A 19,705-nucleotide genomic window follows, 5' to 3' on the forward strand; every position below is an offset into this window, starting at 1 on the left:
TCTGCAGAACAAAGACAGTGGCCCCATTTGTCCAGGGAGCTTAGTGCACAATTCCATCTAATTTGATCCCCAAACAAAGAGCCCTGCCGACCTTGGGGGCTGATCTGCAGCCCCAACTGGGCAAGGATGCTCGTTTATAGCCACACCCAAAGTGAATACAGCTTCCAGCCTGGCTTGACTAAGAAACCTAGCCAGATCTCCTGGGAATCTGTAGCCCATCCTGCAACTCTGATTACAGCAGCACTTGAGTAGAGAGCCCATCCAGTGGCCCTACCCATTTGACAGAGCTAGGACAGTGGTCTGTCAGGTCACGGAACTTGGTACATATTTCTGCCTAATTTGATCCTCAAACAAGAGACTTGCCATGCTTAGGGCCTGTACAGGGGCCCACCCTGATAGGAAAACTAATTTGTAGCCCCTTCCACTGCTGAATAGAGCCTTAAGTCCATCCAATTAGGGAGCCTAACCAGAGCACAAGAGGAGCTGCCTAGCCCATCCAACACCCCTGCTTACAATGGCACTTGAACAGAGAGCAAAGCCCTTGGCTTTCCTCATCTGCAGGGAAAATCTGGTGGCCCCATCTAGCCAGGGAATTTGATGTACAGACTTGCCTTATTTGGGTTCCCAAACAATGAGCTGTGCTGGCCCTGGGACCTGTTCTTCACCCCACCAGGGAAGAGAAGCTCATTCATAGCTCCATCTAACTGCTGAGTATAGTATTGATACCTAGTCCTGACTGTCCAGGAAGCATGACCAGAGAGCCCAGGCAATAGCAGAGCCCATCCTATGGCCTCACTTGAGCAGGAAACAAAGTCAGCAATTTCTATTCAAATGTTTTCAGCCAGAGGCAGCCCCTCCTGACCTCAGAGCTTGGGCAGAGGCCTTGCCCCAAAAGAGATGGAGAGCAAGCCCCAATTGCCCAAAGTATGCTACCAGTTGACATGCTTTAGAAAATGCTAAAGAAACTGAAATTGAGCTGACTGGTGAAGAACTGACTTTACCAAAGTTAACCTGTGAAGTCTGGAAGAGGAGACCGTTTGCTCAAATGTAGAAACCAACATATGGATTCAAGGATCATGAAAAATTAAGTAAACGTGACACCACGAAAGGAAACTAATAAAGCTCCAGTAACATCCTAAAGAAATGGACATCTGGGAACAGTCACACAAAGAATTCAGAATAATCCTCTTAAATAAGATTAGTAAAGGGCTTCCCTGGTGGTGTAGTGGTTGAGAGTCCGCCTGCCAATGCAGGGGACACGAGTTTGTGCCCCGGTCCAGGAAGATCCCACATGCTGCGGAGCGGCTGGGCCCATGAGCCATGGCTGCTGAGCCTGCGTGTCCGGAGCCTGTGCTCCACGACGGGAGAGGCCACAACAGTGAGAAGCCTGCATACAGCAAAAATAAATAAATAAATATATATATAAGATTACTAAACTACAAGAACACAGATAATTAAAGGATATTAGGAAAACAATGCATGAACAAAATGAGAAGTTCAACAAAGAAACCAAAAAAAATTAAGAGCTGAAAAAAAAAGAAACTGCACTGAAGAATTCTGTAGTGTTTCAACAGCAGGCTCAACCATGCAGAAGAAAGGATCAGAGACCTAGAAGTTATCCAGTCAGAGGAACAAAAAGAATAAAGATTGCAGAAGAGTGAAGAAAGACTACACGATGTGTGGGGCACCATCAAAAGCAACAATATCCTCATTATAGGAATTCCAGAAGGAAAAAAAGGACAGATGGCATATTTAAAGCAATAATGTCAGTCTTCCCAAACTAAGGGAGAGAAATGGACATCCAGATCCATGAGACCCAAAGGACCCCAAATATGTTGAATCTGAATAGGCTACACTGAGACACATTATAATTAAATTGTCAACAATCAAAGACAAAGAATTTGCAAAGCAGGAAGAGAATGGAGACAAGGTACATGCTAGGGAACCTCCATAAGACATGGTGGATTTCTCAACAGAAACTTTCCAGGCCAGGAGAAAAAGGAATGATAAATTAGAAAATGCTAAAGGAAAAAAAACCCTGTCAACCAAGGATTCTATATCCAGCCAAGCTGTCCTTCAGAAATGAAGGAGAGATAAAGACCTTCCTAAGCAAATAAAAGCTGAGAGAACTCATCACCATTAGATCTGCCTATAAGAAATGCTAAAGAAGCTCTCTGGAAGAAAAGGACACTAATTATATAATCATAAAAACATAAGAAGGTAGGACAAAACTCATTGGTAATGGTAAATATATAGTCAAAGTTAGATTCTGTAATATAGTAATGGTGGTACATAGTTCCCTAACTCCAGTTTAAAACTTAAAAAAACAAACAGTAAAAATTAGCATAAGTAAAAAAAATCTATTATATTCACAATATGAAAAATATGTAAACTGTAACATCAATAACCTAAAATGTGAGGGGGAGAAGTAAAAGTGTAAAGCTTAGGAATGCTATTGAAGTCTTGTTATCAGTTTAAAACACGGTGTTATAATTTTAAGACATTTTATGTAAGCCTCATGGTAACCACAAGGAAAAAACCTGTAGTATTCATACACACAAAAAACATGACAATGAAGTCAAAGTATACTAATTCCCAAAGACATCAAACACAAACACAGCAGGGTAAGAATCAAGGAACAATGGATCTACAAAACAATCAGAAAACAATTAACAAAATGGCAATATAAGTTCTTACCTATCAATAACTGCTTTAAACATAAGTAGATTAAAGTCTCCAGTCAAAAGACAAAGATGGCTAATTGGATAAAACAATAAGATCCAATGACATGCTGCCTACAAGAGACTCACTTTAGCCTCAAAGACATACATAGACTAAAAGTGAGGGAATGGAAAAAAATATTTCCTGCAAATGGTAACCAAAAATAGCAGAGGTAACTATACATATATCAGACAAAATAGACTTTAAACTGACACTGGTAGAAAGAGAAAAGTTTTATACACACACACGCATGTAAAGGGATCATTCCATTAAAAAGGTATATAATGTTTGTATATATTTATGCACCAACATTGAAGCAACTAAATATCAACACATAAAGTAAAACTACAAGGGCTAAAAGGAGAAATAAACAGCAATACAGTAAGAGTGGGGGATTTTAATACTGCACTTTCAAAAAGGATAGATCATCCAGAGAGAGAATCAATAAGGACCCAGTGGTTTTAAACAGAACTACATACCAAATAGACCTGATAGACATACAGAACATTCTATCCGACAACAGCAGAATATGCATTCTCATCAAGTGTACATGGAACATTTTCTAGGACAGACCATATCTCAGGCCACAAAGCAAATCTTAGCAAATTGAAGAAAATTGAAATCATACCAAGTATCTCCTCAGACCACAATTACAAGGAACTAAAAATCAACAGGAGGATAACTGAAAAATTCATGAATACACAGAAAATAACAGCACACCCTGAACAACCAATGTCTTAAAGCAATTAAAAGGGGAATAAAAAAGTATCGAGACAAACAAAAATGGAAAGACAATATACCAAAACTTATAGGATACAACAAAAGCAGTTCTGAGAGGAAAGTTCATAACAATAAATGCCTACATTAACACATTATTGACCAGAGATGTATTAATACATCTTTTGTTACCCAAACGTTACTGACCAGAGACATATCAATATGTTTTTAGAAAGTGACACAATTTACATCACCATGCGAAGTTGTTACAGCTTAGAATTGATCAAGTGTTCATTATACAACTTATGATTGCTGTTATCATTCACATTTTGCTCCATTAGGTTTTTGTTCCAACCTTGTGCATAGTTTATTACCATAAGGTTTTCAAAAATGATGCATTGCAAAATTCTGAGTGAAGAAGAATTTTTCAGTGAATTTTATGCACATACGTTCTCTGACTGTCCGAGAGGCATATATACTAGTGTATCAGAAAATGATAGTTCTTCAGAATATAGTTCTGATTCAGACAATGTAAATATTAGACCAAAAAGACAAAAAATCTTAGTGACTGATTCTGATACAGAAAGTGAAAATGAAACTTAAAGTGCTGGAGAATGCTCCTTTGCTTCTACAGAAGAGTGGATTGAAGACAACATTTCAGGAAAATTAGAAGACTTTACAGGTGTGTCAGGTGTAACTACTGAATGTAATAACCAGCAAAGTGTTAGTGAAATAACAGAATTAATTTTTGGTAACTTGTTTGAGTTGGTCACTTCTGAAACTTGTATCACCAACAGAATGAAAAATCATAAAAAGTATGATAAGGCTTTAAAATGGACTGCTGTAACCAACAGTGACATGAAGAAGTTTCTTGGATTAATAATTTTGATGGCACAAATAAAGTCACACTGGAAAGGATATTGGTCAACTGATCCCTTACTTGAAACACCTATCTTTCCAAAGATTATAACGAGAAGAAGGTTCAAACAAATAATGACATTTCTTCACTTTAACGATAACTTGGAAACTCCACTTCCTGCAGACAGAATTTCAAAAGTTAAACCTCTTTTGGATTATTTTCTACCAAAATTTCAATCAATCTATATACCCAAACAAGAGTTATCACTTGATGAGGCAATGATAAAGTGGAGAGGATGACTCAGATTCAAAACCTATAATCTGGGAAAACTCACAAAATATGGAATTTTGGACAGGATGGTTAGCAAAAGTGAAACTGGATATATATGCAACCTTGAGATTTACACAGGTGAAGGAAAGAAACTGAAAGAAACAATATTATCAGTCCTACAACCTTATCTTGGTTCATGGCACTCTATTTACCAAGACAGTTATTACAACGGTGTGTCCACATCTGAAACATTGTTGAAAAATAAAACCAGTTTGTGGGAATATAAGAGAGAATCATCATCTACCAAACCAATTAAAGGAGAAATCTAAAAATCTATGGGGGGGGAGGGAAATGACATTCTTATGAAAGGGAGAAGTAATTCTTCTTATATGGAAAGACAAGAGGCTAGTCCTCATGGTGGCAACTATTCATGACGCCTCCACAGCATCTACAGGAAAGGAAGACAGAAGGATTGGCCATTAGACAACTAAGCCCACTTATGTATCAGAGTATAATAAATATATGAAGGGAGTTGATTGATCCAATCAGTAACTGGCAAACTTCAATATCTTCCAGAAAACTCGAAAATGGTATAAGAAAGTGGGTTTCTATTTGAGTAATGCAGGGGGCCAGGGTTCGATCCCTGGTTGGGGAACTAGATCCCGCATGCATGCCACAACTAAGATTTTGCATGTCACAACTAAGAGCCCACATGCTGCAACTAAGAATCCTGCATGCTGCAACTAAGAGTCCTCATGCCACACTAAAAAAAGATCCTGCAGGCCACAACTAAGACCCAGCACAGCCTAAATAAACAAATAAAATTTATTGTAGCCTTAATGCACAGAATAAAATGACTCACAAGTAATTTTTGTTAGCAGTAGCTAGAGAATGGATAACTGACCATTCTGGTGAATGTAGTGGTAGTCCCACACCTGGTCCTTCTTGTGGCGTTTCTAAAAGACCCCCCCACAAGTCGATCCACCTTGTTGACTATCAGGTAAAATAAAACAACATATTGAGACAGAGGAAGATGGCGGAAGAGTAAGACGCGGAGATCACCTTCCTCCCCACAGATACATCAGAAATTCATCTATACGTGGAACAACTCCTACAGAACACCTACTGAACGCTGACAGAAGACCTCAGACCCCCCAAAAGGCAAGAAACTTCCCACATACCTGGGTAGGGGAAAAGAAAAAAGAATAAACAGAGACAAAAGGATAGGGACGGGACCTGCACCAGTGGGAGGGAGCCGTGAAGGAGGAAAGGTTTCCACACACTAGAAGCGCCTTCGCAGGCGGAGACTGCGGGTGGCGGAGGGGGAAGCTTCGGAGCCGCGGAGGACAGCGCAGCAACAGGGGTGCGGAGGGCAAAGCTGAGAGATTCCGGCACAGAGGATCGGTGCCCTCAGGCACACACCAGCCCGAGAGGCTTGTCTGCTCGGCCGCCGGGGCGGGCGGGGCTGGGAGCTGAGGCTCCAGTATCAGGTTTCGGTCGGAGCGCAGGGAGAGGACTGGGGCTGGCGGCAGGAAGAGAGCCTGAAGGGGTTACTGCAACACGGCTAGCCCGGAGGGAGTCCGGGGAAAAGGTCTGGAGCTGCCGAAGAGGCAAGAGACTTTCTCTTCCCTTTTGTTTCCTGGTGCGCGAGGAGAGGGCATTAAGAGCGCTGCTTAAAGAAGCTCCAGAGACGGGCGCAAGCCGCGACTAAAGGCGCAGACCCCGGAGACGGGTGTGGGACGCTGGGGCTGCTGCTGCCGCCACCACAAGGCCTGTGTGCGAGCGCAGGTCACTGTCCACTCCCCCTTCCGGGGAGCCTATGCAGCCCGCCACTGCCGGGGTGCCGGGACCCAGGGACGGCTTCCCCGGGGGGGCGCACAGAGCGCCTCGGGCTGGTGCGGTGTCGCGCCAGCCTCTGCCGCCACAGGCCCGCCCCGCGCTGCATGCCCCCCCTCCCCTCTGCCTGAGTGAGCCAGAGCCCCCGAATCAGCGGCTCCTTTAAACCCGTCCTGTCTGAGCGAAGAACGGATGCCCTCCGGCGACCTATGCGCACAGGCGGGGCCAGGTCCAAGGCTGAGACCCGGGAGCTGTGAGAGCAGAGAAGAGACAGGGAAATCTCTCTGTGCAGCCTCGGAAGCAGCGGATTAAAGCTCCATGGTCCGCTTGATGTGCCCTGTGTCTGTGGAGTGCATGAATGGACAACAAATCATCCCAAATTGAGGAGGGGGGCTTTGAGGACAAGATTTAAGATTTTTTCCCCTTTTCCTCTTTTTACAACGAATTATCCCCAATTAAGGAGGTGGACTTTGAAAGCAAGATTTTCGATTTTTTCCCCCCGTTCTCTTTTTGTGAATGTGTATGTGTATGCTACTGTGTGAGATTTTCTCTGTATAGCTTTGCTTCCACCATATGTCCCAGGGTTCTATCCATCCGTTTTTTTTCAATAATCACTTTTTTATTTTAATAACACTACTATATTTTATACTTTATTCAATTTTACTTTATCTTCTCTCTTTTTTTCCTACCTTCCCTTCCTCCCTCCCTTTCTTTCTCTTTTTCTTTCCTTCCTCCCTCCTTTCTTCCTTCCTTCCTCTCTTTCCTTCTTTCTTTCTTCTACTAATTCTTTCTTTCTACTTTTTCTCCCTTTTACTCTGAGCCGGGTAGATGAAAGGTTCTTGGTGCTGCAGCCAGGAGTCAGTGCTGTGCCTCTGAAGTGGGAGAGCCAACTTCAGGACACGGGTCCACAACAGACCTCCCAGCTCCACATAATATCAAGTGGAGAAAATCTCCCAGAGATCTCCATCTCAACACCAGCACCCAGCTTCAGTCAACGACCAGCAACCTACAGTGCTGGTCACCCTATGCCAAGCAACTAGCAAGACAGGAAAACAACCCCACCCATTAGCAGAGAGGCTGCCTAAAAACATAATAAGACCACAGGCACCCCAAAACACACCACCAGACGTGGACCTGTCCACCAGAAAGACAAGATCGAGCCTCAACCACCAGAACACAGGCACTAGTCCCCCCCACCAGGAAGCCTACACAACCTACTGAAACAACCTTAGCCACTGGGGACAGACACCGAAAACAACGGGAACTACGAACCTGCAGCCTGCAAAAAGGAGACCCCAAACACAGTAACATAAGCAAAATGAGAAGACAGAAAAACAGGTGAAGGAGCAAGATAAAAACCTACAAGACCTAACAAATGAAGAGGTAATAGGCAGTCCACCTGAAAAAGAATTCAGAATAATGATAGTAAAGATGATCCAAGATTCTATTTCCAAGATCCAAAATCTTGGAAATAGAATAGACAAAATGCAAGAAACAGTTAACAAGGACCTAGAAGAACTAAAGATGAATCAAGCATCGATTAAAAACACAATAAATGAAATGAAAAATACTCTAGATGGGATCAATAGCAGAATAACTGAGGCAGAAGAACAGATAAGTGAGGTGGAAGATAAAATAGTGGAAATAACTGATGCAGAGCAAAATAAAGAAAAAAAATGAACAGAGAACAGTCTCAGAGACCTCTGGGACAACATTAAATGCACCAACATTCGAATTATAGGGGTTCCAGAAGAAGAAGAGAAAAAGAAAGGGACTGAGAAAATATTTGAAGAGATTATAGTTGAAAACTTCCTTAATATGGGAAAGGAAATAGTTAATCAAGTCCAGGAGGCACAGAGAGTCCCATACAGAATAAATCCAAGGAGAAATACGCCAAGACACATATTAATCAAACTGTCAAAAATTAAACACAAAGAAATCATATTAAAAGCAGCAAGGGAAAAACAACAAATAACACACAAGGGAATCCCCATCAGGTTAACAGCTGATCTCTCAGCAGAAACTCTACAAGCCAGAAGGGAGTGTCAGGACACAATTAACGTGATGAAGGAGAGAAACCTGCAACCAAGATTACTCTACCCAGCAAGGATCTCATTCAGATTTGATGGAGAAATTAAAACCTTTACAGACAAGCAAAAGCTGAGAGAGTTCAGCACCACCAAACCAGCTTTACAACAAATGCTAAAGAAACTTCTCTAGGCAAGAAACACACAGAAGGAAAATACCTACAATAATGAACCCAAAACAATTAAGGAAATAGGAATAGGAACATACATATCAATAATTACCTTAAATGTAAATGGACTAAATGCTCCCACCAAAAGACACAGATTGGCTGAATGGATACAAAAACAAGACCCATATATATGCTGTCTACAAGAGACCCACTTCAGACCTAGAGACACATACAGATTGAAAGTAAGGGGATGGAAAAAGATATTCCATGCAAATGGAAATCAAAAGAAACCTGGAGTAGCAATTCACATATCAGACAAAATAGACTTTAAAATAAAGACTATTACAAGAGACAAAGAAGGACACTACATAATGATAAAGGAATCGATCCAAGAAGAAAATATAACAATTGTAAATATTTATGCACCCAACATAGGAGCACCTCAATACATAAGGCAAATACTAACAGCCATAAAAGGGGAAATTGACAGTAACACATTCATAGTAGGGGACTTTAACACCCCACTTTCACCAATGGACAGATCATCCAAAATGAAAATAAATAAGGAAACACAAGCTTTAAATGATACATTAAACAAGATGGACTTAGTTGTATTAACAGGACATTCCATCCAAAAACAACAGAATACACATTTTTCTCAAGTGCTCATGGAACATTCTCCAGGATAGATCATATCCTGGGTCACAAATCAAGCCTTGGTAAATTTAAGAAAATTGAAATTGTATCAAGTATCTTTTCCGACCACAATGCTATGAGACTAGATATCAATTACAGGAAAAGATCTGTAAAAAATACAAACACATGGAGGCTAAACAGTACACTACTCAGTAACGAAGTGATCACTGAAGAAATCAAAGAGGAAATTTAAAAATACCTAGAAACAAATGACAATGGAGACACAACGACCCAAAACCTATGGGACGCAGCAAAAGCAGTTCTAAGAGGGAAATTTATAGCAATACAATCCCACCTTAAGAAACAGGAAACATCTCGAGTAAACAACCTGACCCTGCACCTAAAGCAATTAGAGAAAGAAGAACAAAAAGCCCCCAAAGTTAGCAGAAGGAAAGAAATCATAAAGATCAGATCAGAAATAAATGAAAAAGAAATGAAGGAAATGATAGCAAAGATCAATAAAACTAAAAGCTGGTTCTTTGAGAAGATAAACAAAATTGACAAACCATTAGCCAGACTCATCAAGAAAAAAAGGGAGAAGACTCAAATCAATAGAATTAGAAATGAAAAAGGAGAAGTAACAACTGACACTGCAGAAATACAAAAGATCATGAGAGATTACTACAAGCAACTCTATGCCAACAAAATGGACAACCTGGAAGAAATGGACAAATTCTTAGAAATGTACAACCTGCCAAGACTGAATCAGGAAGAAATAGAAAATATGAATAGACCAATCACAAGCAATGAAATTGAAACTGTGATAAAAAAATTTTCCAACAAACAAAAGCCCAGGACCAGATGGCTTCACAGGCGAATTCTCTCAAACATTTAGAGAAGAGCTAACACCCATCCTTCTCAAACTCTTCCAAACAATATCAGAGGAAGGAACACTCCCAAACTCATTCTACGAGGCCACCATCACCTTGATACCAAAACCAGGCAAGGATGTCACAAAGAAAGAAAACTACAGGCCAATATCACTGATGAACATAGATGCAGAAATCCTCAACAAAATACTAGCAAACAGAATCCAACAGCACATTAAAAGGATCATACACCATGATCAAGTGGGGTTTATTCCAGGAATGCAAGGATTCTTCAGTATACACAAATCAATCAATGTGATACACCATATTAACAAATTGAAGGAGAAAAACCATATGATCAATAGATGCAGAGAAAGCTTTCGACAAAATTCAACACCCATTTATGATAAAAACCCTGCAGAAAGTAGGCATAGAGGGAACTTTCCTCAACATAATAAAGGCCATATATGACAAACCCACAGCCAACACTGTCCTCAATGGTGAAAAACTGAAACCATTTCCACTAAGATCAGGAACAAGACAAGGTTGCCCACTCTCACCACTCTTATTCAACCTAGTTTTGGAAGTTTTAGCCACAGCAATCAGAGAAGAAAAGGAAATAAAAGGAATCCAAATTGGAAAAGAAGAAGTAAAGCTGTCACTGTTTGCAGATGACATGATACTATACATAGAGAATCCTAAACATGCTACCAGAAAACCACTAGAGCTAATCAATGAATTTGGTAAAGTAGCAGGATATAAAATTAATGCACAGAAATCTCTGGCATTCCTGTACACTAATGATGAAAAATCTGAAAGTGAAATCAAGAAAACACTCCCATTTACCATTGCAACAAAAAGAATAAAATATCTAGGAATAAACCTACCTAAGGAGACAAAAGACCTGTATGCAGAAAATTATAAGACACTGATGAAAGAAATTAAACATGATTCAAGTAGATGGAGAGATATACCATGCTCCTGGATTGGAAGAATCAATATTGTGAAAATGACTCTACTACCCAAAGCAATCTACAGATTCAATGCCATCCCTATCAAACTACCACTGGCATTTTTCACAGAACTAGAACAAAAAATTTCAAAATTTGTTTGGAAAAACAAAAGACCCTGAATAGCTAAAGCAATCTTGAGAATGAAAAACGGAGCTGGAGGAATCGGGCTCCCTGACTTCAGACTATACTACAAAGCTACAGTAATCAAGACAGTGTGGTACTGGCACAAAAACAGAAAGATAGATCAATGGAACAGGATAGAAAGCCCAGAGATAAACCCACGCACATATGGTCAACTTATCTTTGTTTTTTTTGTGTGTGTGTGTTTTTTTGTTTTTTTTTTTTTTTTGCGGTACGCGGGCCTCTCACTGTTGTGGCCGGTCCGTTGCAGAGCACAGGCTCCGGATGCGCAGGCTCAGCGGCCATGGCTTACAGGCCCAGCTGCTCCGCGGCATGTGGGATATTCCTGGACCGGGGCACGAACCCGTGTCCCCTGCACCAGCAGGTGGATTCTCAACCACTGTGCCACCAGGGAATCCCCCTCAACTTATCTTTGATAAAGGAGGCAGGAATGTACAGTGGAGAAAGGACAGCCTCTTCAATAAGTGGTGCTGGGAAAACTGGATAGGGACATGTGGAAGTATGAGATTAGATCATTCCCTAACACCATACACAAAAATAAGCTCAAAATGGATTAAAGACCTAAATGTAAGGCCAGAAGCTATCAAACTCTTAGAGGAAAACATAGGCAGAACACTCTATGACATAAATCACAGCAAGATCCTTTTGGACCCACCTCCTAGAGAAATGGAAATAAAAACAAAGATAAACAAATGGGACCTAATGAAACTTCAAAGCTTTTGCACAGCAAAGGAAACCATAAACAAGACCAAAAGACAACCCTCAGAATGGGAGAAAATATTTGCAAATGAAGCAACTGACAAAGGATTAATCTCCAAAATCTATAAACAGCTCATGCAGCTCAATAGCAAAAAAACAAACAACCCAATCCAAAAATGGGTGGAAGACTTAAATAGGCATTTCTCCAAAGAAGATATACAGACTGCCAACAAACACATGAAAGAATGCTCAATATCATTAATCATTAGAGAAATGCAAATCAAAATTACAATGAGATATCATCTCCCACCAGTCAGAATGGCCATCATTAAGAAATCTAGAAACAATAAATGCTGGAGAGGGTGTGGAGAAAAGGGAACACTCTTGCACTGCTGGTGGGAATGTGAATTGGTACAGCCGCTATGGAGAACAGTGTGGAGGTTCCTTAAAAAACTAAAAATAGAACTACCATATGACCCAGCAATCCCACTACTAGGCATATACCCTGAGAAAACCATAATTCAAAAAGAGACATGTACCAAAATGTTCATTGCAGCTCTATTCACAATATCCCGGAGATGGAAACAACCTAAGTGTCCATCAACAGATGAATGGATAAAGATGTGCCACATATATACAATGGAATATGACTCAGCCATAAAAAGAAACGAAACTGAGCTATTTGTAATGAGGTGGATAGACCTAGAGTCTGTCATACAGAGTGAAGTAAGTCAGAAAGAGAAAGACAAATACTGTATGCTGACACATATATATATGGAATTTAAGGGAAAAAATGTCATGAAGAACATAGGGGTAAGACAGGAATAAAGACACAGACCTACTAGAGAATGGACTTGAGGATATGGGGAGGGGGAAGGGTAAGCTGTGACAAAGTGAAAGAGCGGCATGGAGATATATACAGTACCAAACATAAGGTAGATAGATAGTGGGAAGCAGCTGCATAGCACAGGGAGATCAGCTCGGTACTTTGTGACCGCCTGGAGGGGTGGGATAGGGAGGGTGGGAGGGAGGGAGACGCAAGAGGGAAGGGATGTGGGAACAGATGTATATGTATGACTGATTCAGTTTGTTATAAAGCAGAAACTAATTTAAAAAAAGCATATTCTAGGGGAAATAATACCCACAGGACTAAAAAAAAAAATTTTTAAATGCTGCCATAAAGTGTAGAGTCTGCTCTTCCAGGGGAAACTACAGTGAAACAGAGTATATTTGTAATAGATGTTCTGTTCCCCTGCACAGAGGTGCCTGCTATACTGCCTATCACACTCCAACAAAATATTAGAATGCTTTAGTAAGACATGTACAATGTTTCAAATAAATACATTAAGTGCAAAAAAAGTTGATATTTACTCAAACACGGGTGTTTCAATGTTCACTTACATAACAAATTGCCAGCCACAGGCATTAGTTTCTGCAAAAACCCCCTGGTCAAATAGTGTGTTAAGAAACTGAAACCATGCCCCACAGGGTTAAAAAAAAATCTTAAAACCATGCCCCATAGGGTTAATAGAAACTGGTGATTTACAGAAATTGAGTTTGTATTACAGCTTGCTAAAAACCCCTCTGCTTGTAGCCTGCCTTCACTGAGCAAACTTGCCTTATTATTTTATTGCAGATTACATGCTCTTCAAGCTTCATGTAGCTTAAACAATAAAATGGTTGCCTGAGTTGTTTTCCAGGAACTTGCAGTCAGCTGAGTCTAGTTCAAGCTGAGCCAATTAAGACTCGTTGGGACCCTAATCCTAAAACTGGGCCTATGCAAGTGTTTGATGAATGGCTTTTTGATGTCAGAGTGCCCAAAACTAGACCCTCATATCACGCTACACACCTCCATTTGTTTTTTTCTGATTACATATCTTTCTTTTCTTTTTAACATGCTTATTGGAGTATAACTGCTTTACAATGGTGTGTTAGTTTCTCCTTTATAACAAAGTGAATCAGATATACATATACATACATACCCATATCTCCTCCCTCTTGCATCTCCCTCCCACCCTCCCTATCTCACCCCTCTAGGTGGACACAAAGCACCGAGCTGATCTCCCTGTGCTATGCGGATGCTTCCCACTAGCTATCTATTTTACACTTGGTAGTGTATATATGTACATGCCACTCTCTCACTTTATCCGAGCTTACCCTTCCTCCTCCCCGTGTCCTCTAGTCCATTCTCTATATCTGCGTCTTTATTCCTGTCCTGCCCCTAGGTTCTTCAGAACCTTTTTTTTTTCAGATTCCATATATGTGTGTTAGCATATGTTGTTTTTCTCTTTCTGACTTACTTCACTCTGTATGACAGTCTAGGTCCATCCACCTCACTACAAATAACTCAATTTCATTTCTTTTTATGGCTGAGTAATATTCCATTGTATATGTGTGCCACATCTTCTTTATCCATTCATCTGTCGATGGACATTTAGATTGCTTCCATGTCCTGGCTATTGTAAACAGAGCTGCAGTGAACATTGTGGTACATGACTCTTTTTGAATTATGGTTTTCTCAGGGTACATGCCCAGTAGCATGCCTCCATTTTCGAACATATATCCCATGAAGAAAAATGTAATTCAGATACGCCTGCACAGAACACAGATTACCTCACCTCTTCCCTACATCCGATCATCTTTCCCCACACCTGCTTCTTTATCCCATAAATATCCCAAGCCCCCCACCATTAAGGAGGCAGATTTGAGACTTGTTCTCCCATCTCCCCCCTTTCTTTGCTGCAAACCTCAGTGCCTCAGCATTTTAGCTTGTTGCACATCAGGCAAACAAACTTGGTTTGGTAACAAAACAAGAAAGATTCCTCACTCTATGCCTCAAAGTAGTAGGAAAAGAACAAACTGAGCCCAAAGTAGAAGGAAGGAAGTAATAAAGATTAGGGCACAAATAAATAAAAGAGAGAACAGGAAAACAACAGAAAAAAATTAATAAAACAGAGTTGGCTCATTGAAAAGATAAACTAAATTGACAAACCTTTAGGTAGACTAACCAATAAAAAAGAGAGAGGACCCAAATCAACAACATTATAAATGAAAGAGGAGCCATTACAACTGATACTACAGAAAAACAAAGGATCATAAGCTATCTGAAAAAGTATACACCAACAAACTGGATGACCTAGAAGAAATGGAGAAATCCTTAGAAACATACAACCTACAGACTGAATCGGGGAGAAATAGAAAATCTGAGCATATCAATAACAAATAATGAGAGTGGACCAGTGATAAAAAAAAAAAAAAAAGAAATCTGGGCTTCTCTGGTGGCGCAGTGGTTGAGAGTCTGCCTGCCGATGCAGGGGACACGGGTTCGTGCCTCAGTCCGGGAAGATCCCACATGCTGCCGATCAGCTAGGCCCGTGAGCCATGGCCGCTGAGCCTGCGTGTCTGGAGCCTGTGCTCCACAACGGGAGAGGCCACAACAGTGAGAGGCCCACATACCGCAAAAAAAGAAAGAAAGAAAGAAATCTCTCAACATCGAATACCCCGGGACCAGATGGCTTCACAGGGGAATTTCACCAAACATTTGAAGAAGAATTAATCAATCATCAAATTCTTAAAAAGAAAATCAAAGAGGTGTGAAACTCTGAAACTCATTTTATGAGGCCAGCATTACTCTAATACCAAAGCCAGGAAAGGACACCACAGGAAAAGAAAACTATGGGTCAATATCCTTAATGACTGCCTCGGGTAGTATAGTCATTTGCAGCAACATGGATGGACCTGGAGATTATCATACTAAGTGAAGTCAGTCACACAGAGAAAGACAAATTTCATATGATAGTGCTTATATGCGGAATCTAAAAAAAAAATGATACAAGTGAACTTACTTACAAAACAGAAACAGACTCACAGACTCAGAATTAACTCATGCTTACCAGGGGGGAAGGATGGGGGTGTGGGGAAGGACAGACTGGGAGTTTGGGATTGACATGTACACACTGCTGTATTTAAAATAGATAACCAACAAGGACCTACTGTATAGCACAGGGAACTCTGCTCAGTATTCTGTAATAACCTGAATGGGAAAAGAATTTGAAAAAGAATAGATATATGTATAAGTGAATCACTTTGCTGTACACCTGAAACTAACACATTGTTAATCAACTATACTCCAATATAAAAAAAAAATTTAAAAAGGTAATATCCCCGAGAATATAGTTGGAAAAATTCTCAGTAAAATATTGGCAAATCAAATTCAGCAGCACATTAAAATGATCATTCACCATGATTCAAGAGGGATTTATCCCTGGGATGCAAGATTGCTTCAACATGCACAAATCAATAAACATGATACATCATTCTAATAGAATGAAAGAAAAAAATCATATGATCATTCGATAGATATAGAAAAAGCATTTGACAAAACTCAACATCTGTTCAGGATAATAACTCATAATAAATTAGGTCTAGAAAGAATATACCTCAACATAATAAAGGCTGTATATGACAAGCCCACATCATCATACTCAGTGGTGAAAGGCTGAAAGCTTTTCCCACTAAGATCTGGACAAGGATGCCCACCCTCATCACTCCTATTCAACACAATAGTGTAAGTCCCAGCCAGAGCATTCATGAAAGAAAAAAAGGCATCAGAATTGGAAAAGAGTAAGTAAAACTGTCTCTATTTGCAGATGGCATTGACTTTTATAGAGAGAAAATCCTAAAGACTCCATACACACACACACACACACACACACACACACACACACACACAAACCCACCCTGTTCTTTCTAAGCAACAAATTCAGGAAAATTACAGGATACAAAAATAACATTAAAAAATCAGCACTTCTATACACTAACAATGAATTTTTGAAAAAGAAATAAAGAAAACTCTTCCATTCACAATAGCATCAAAAACAGTAAAATACCCACGAATAAAATTAACCAAGGTGGTTAAAGATCTCTACACTGAAAACTACAAGAAACAGATGAAAGAAACTGAAGATACCACAAATAAATGGAAAGGCATCCCATGCTCATGGGTTGGGAGAATTAGTAATATTTAAATGTCCATACCAACCAAAGTCATCTACAGATTTAGTGCAATCCCTGTCAAGATTCCAACGGCATTTTCTTTTATAGAAGAAAAAAAAATCCTAAAATTTATGTGGAACAGCCAAAGACCCTGAATAGCCAAAGCACCCTGAGAAAGAACAAAGCAGAGGTTCATTCTTTCTGATTTCAAGCTATATTATAAAGCTAAGGTATTCAAAACAGTATGGTACCGGCATAAAACAGACACATAAACCAATGGAAAAGAATTGAAAGCCCAGAAACAAACCCATGCATATATGGTCAACTAATATTTGACAAGGGAGCCAAGAATACTTAAGGAAGAAAAGACAGTTTCTTCAATAAACAGTGCTAGGAAAATTGGATATTCATAGGTAAAAGAATTATACTAGATGCCTATCTTACATAACTCACAAAACTTAACTCAAAATGGCTTAAAGACTAAATATAAGACTTGGAAAACAGGAAAATAACTCCTTGACATGGGGCTTGGCAATGATTTTTTGCATGTTAACACCTAAAGCACAAGCAACAAAATAAACATGATTACATCAAAGTAAAAAGCTCTGCAGAGCAAACAAAATGAAACAACAAAATGAAATGGCAACCTATTGAATGGGAAAAAAATTTTTTGTAACCCATATATCTGAAAACGGTTAACATACAAAAGATAAAAAGAATTCATGTAACTCAATGTCAAATCATTATCATCATCATCATCCAATTAAACAATGGGCAAAGGATCTGAACAGATGTTTTTCCAAAGATGACATTCAAATGGACAATAGGTACACAAAAAGGTTCTCAATAATTAGAGAAATGCAAATCAAAACCATAATATCTCTAGCCTGTATCGACCTAAATAAAAAAGGAAAATGAGGCAAGCTCAAATTGTCAAAAAGATGACTTTATTCAGGAATAGCAGAGAAATACAAATCAGGACATGCAAACTGAAGCAAGCTACAGATGAGTCCACTGAGGGTCTGGGGTAGGCTGTATTTATGGGCAGGGAATGTAAAGAGAGTTCAGCTAGAGTCTGTTAAAAAAAACAAAACACACACACACACACACACCCAGAGGTCAGCTTTGAAATTTTCCTGTACAGACAAAACCAGTCTAGTCATACAAACAAAGCTCAATTCAGCTTATTTTTGGGGGACTAATTCGACCTGGGTCATTTCTTGTTCATGACTCTGGAATCCATAAGCAAAATTTCCCAAGGTTGATTTCCCCTGACCAACTCCCTATTGTTTAAGAAAATTCGAATATTAACAGTTTTCTGTAAATCAGGCACATACAGGAAATCAGTCCTTAACTTTTGTTTTTCTGAGGGCACATGTATAAGATTTTCCATTTTATATCCTTTGGTTCCACTTTATTTTTTTAAATAAATTATTTATTTTTGGCTGCACTAGGTCTTTTGTTGCTGCGCCCGGGCTTTCTCTAGTTGCAGCGAGAGGGGCTACTCTTCATTGTGATGCCTTCTCTTGTTGCAGAGCATGGGCTCTAGGTACGTGGGCTTCAGTAGTTGTGGCATGCAGGCCCAGTAGTTGTGGCACACGGGCTTAGTTGCTCCATGGCATGTGGGATCTTCCCAGACCAGGGCTCGAACCCGTGCTCCCTGCACTGGCAGGTGGATTGTCAACAACTGTGCCACGAGGGAAGTCCCTGGTTCCACTTTAGATTGAAATTCTTTCACACCTGTTAGAATATCTATCAAGAAATGAATGCTGGCAAGGATATGGAGAAAAGGGAACTATTGTGCACTGTTGGTGGGACTGTAACTTGGAACAGCCACTATGGAAGACAGTGTGGAGTTCCCTCCACACTAAATGGTAGTTAGAACTACCATTTGATTTGGTAATTCCACTAGTGGAAATATATATGAAGGAAACAAAAACACTATGTCAAAGAGATAGCTGCACCCCCATGTTCCCAGCAGCATTATCTACATTAACTAAGACATGGAAACAATGAAAGTGTCCACTGCAAGAGGGAGGAGATATGGGGAAATATGTATATGTGTAGCTGATTCACTTTGTTATAAAGCAGAAACTAACACACCATTGTAAAGCAATTATACTCCAATAAAAATGTTTAAAAAAAAAGTACCCACTGATGGATGAAGGGAAAAAATTGTATTTATATGCAGTGAAAGAGTCAGCCATAAAAGAAGGAAATCCTGCCATCTGTGACAACATGGAAAGACCCTGATGATTTATTCTAAGTGAAATAAGTCAGACAGAGACAGACAAATACTGTAGGAGCTCACTTATACATGTAATCTAACAAGCAAACAAACAGAAAGACCAAACTCATAGAAAAAGAGCTGAGATTTGTGGTTACCAGAGGTGGTAGGTGGGGGTGGGCAGTTGGATGAAAGTGGTCAAACTGTATAAACGTTCAGTTCCAAGATAAATAAGTCCTGGGTATATAATGTAAAACACAATGGCTATAATTAACTCTGCTGTATGGTATATTTGAAAGTTGTTCAGAGCAGATCCTAAGAATCCTCATCACAAGGAAAATAGGTTTCTTCTTTTTTCTGTATCCATGAGATAATGGATATTAACTGAATTTACTGTGGGAACCATTTCCCAATATATGTAAGGCAAGTTACTACGCTGTACACCTTAAACTTGTAATTCACACACAGCACTGTGTCATGGAGTGAATATGTTTATAAAAGTGGAACCTGTATTTTACAATACCT

Source organism: Mesoplodon bidens (assembly GCF_964165515.1).
Source record: "Mesoplodon bidens genome assembly, chromosome: 1".
Taxonomy (NCBI): Eukaryota; Metazoa; Chordata; class Mammalia; order Artiodactyla; family Ziphiidae; genus Mesoplodon; species Mesoplodon bidens.